This window comes from Arctopsyche grandis, chromosome 8 (assembly GCF_051622035.1).
Source record: "Arctopsyche grandis isolate Sample6627 chromosome 8, ASM5162203v2, whole genome shotgun sequence".
Taxonomy (NCBI): Eukaryota; Metazoa; Arthropoda; class Insecta; order Trichoptera; family Hydropsychidae; genus Arctopsyche; species Arctopsyche grandis.
The window spans coordinates 2,268,422-2,270,444 of NC_135362.1; the positions used below are offsets into that span (position 1 = coordinate 2,268,422).

At 43.3% G+C, this 2,023-nt stretch overlaps 1 protein-coding gene across 1 annotated transcript in view; it reads left to right on the top strand.

Annotated features, from left to right (window-relative positions):
- LOC143915612 (uncharacterized) overlaps positions 1-2,023 on the top strand; it is an 854,026-nt gene that overhangs the window by 567,378 nt on the left and 284,625 nt on the right. The window lies entirely within an intron of this gene.

Here is a 2,023-nt window from a genome sequence, read left to right on the forward strand (position 1 = left end):
GTGCGTCTTACTTTTCTCATTTTATTTATTTGCCGCGTCCTCGCATGCGCGTTGTAGTAGGTAATATTGAATGATTTTGGAAATTTCAAACAGTAATCTAAATGTTATGCCCACTGTGTGTATAAAAATGCTTGTGTAAGTATGTGTGGGCAAGGCCGTCGAGAATGAAACCGGCCCCTGGGAAACATTGATGTCTGGGACGCCTCGTGGACAAGGTTAGCAATGCAGCATGTAAAGGCGTTACAGATGCTCTGGAATATCGGAGCGGTATGTCTTGCGGCGACCGATGGTGACGCAGACCGTAGCGTGTGTAGGAACATTCACCGTCAGGTCGAAGCGCATTGGCTACGTCCACACTACCGATATCTACACCCGATATTTAGGATTTTTTCCATAACCAGTTCTTAAATAGCAACCACAGGTTGCAATATGGGAACTGGATATGGAAAAATTCATAAATATCGGGTGTAGATATCGGTAGTGTGGACGTAGCCATTCAGTACGCCGCACGTCGAACCAAATTATGTTCGTTCGCCGCACGGTCCACTACAAGACATACCGCTCCGATATTCCAGAGCGTCTGTAGCGCCCTTTAGGGTAACACATTTTGAGAGGCATCAAACGAAGAAAGTAAACTAAAATCATAATATGAGGAGCTCCGCATTTGTACAACTCGAGTGAAATAGGTGATATCATCGACCTAGTTTCGTAATAGTACAAGTTGTGTTATATTCCTACATTGCGATCACACGCACGACAATCCTCGCCACAAAAATTGCGAATACGGAATATCTGGGACTCGAGTTCTCGTTTGTACAGTATTTCGCGAGGGTAGTTTTCGATTGATGGATTTTTTGGGGGAGCTAGATGTTCCGCGATCGATATTTAAGTGACGTGCGCGAGATCGCTAAGTGAGTGCATATTAATTATTTTTATTATAATTTTTTTTTTTCGTTTCTATAATATTTTTAGAAGAGGCGCTATTTTGAATTTCGCCTAAGGGTTGCACGTTGCTGACTGGCTGATTAGTCACATTGCGATCGCCCAAAAGACAATTTTTTCCATGAAAATCGCGAATATGGAATTTTTGGCAGTCTAGTTCTCGTTAGTATGATATATAGTTATTGTCCGAGCCAAAAACCCACATGGCCTATCGTTCACATGAAGCCAAAACAAGAAGCCAAAAACCCACATGGCCTATCGTTCACATGGCATGGCATATCGTTCAGTTATCGTTAAGGTCTGACTGCAATATGCGTCAAACGAACGATCCGACACTTCACAACACTGTGCGACAATATTAGGTAAACCCCACTTGAACAACAGCGATGCGACACTACGCAGTAAATTATGTCAATCATTCGTTCGGTACCTCGGGACAAGATGGACGAAACGGACGCTATTATAGTATCTTTGATATGCGAGGAAGAAGAACAATCGAGAAAAACTAAAAGATTATTACTACATGCTATTTCAAAGTCACGATATGAAGAAGTAGAATAATTATCGCAAGGCAACCCCCACTCAACGACCTTGCATCACGTCGCGAACGACACCTTGCGTCAAATTTGGTCGAAAAGTCAATGTCTCATACAATTTCACACAGACAATATTTGGTCGCGTACTGTTGTGTCGGATCATTCGGGTGTCGCATAGTGCGGTCAGCAGTGGCGGCTCGTGAGAATTCATAGAGGGGGGGCTGCAGAGATTAATCGGGCTCGTTGACCATACCGGTGATCAAATGCAGACAAAAATAGCATGCATTTGTACAATACTGGGAGGTCTGCAGCCGTGCAGCCCATATGGACGGTAAAAATAGCATGCATTTGTACTATAGACGAGCCGCCACCGGCGGTCAGCCTTCAGTATGATGGACTTTTCAGCTGCAAGATGTTTTGTTATAGAGATTTTAGTGATTTTTGGGCAAGCGCTCTGTTATTGTATATCTATGCATGAACATAAAGATGAAAAGAAAGAAAACAAAAGAGCATGGCGGTTCGCAAGGGTGTTAGGAGTGAATCGT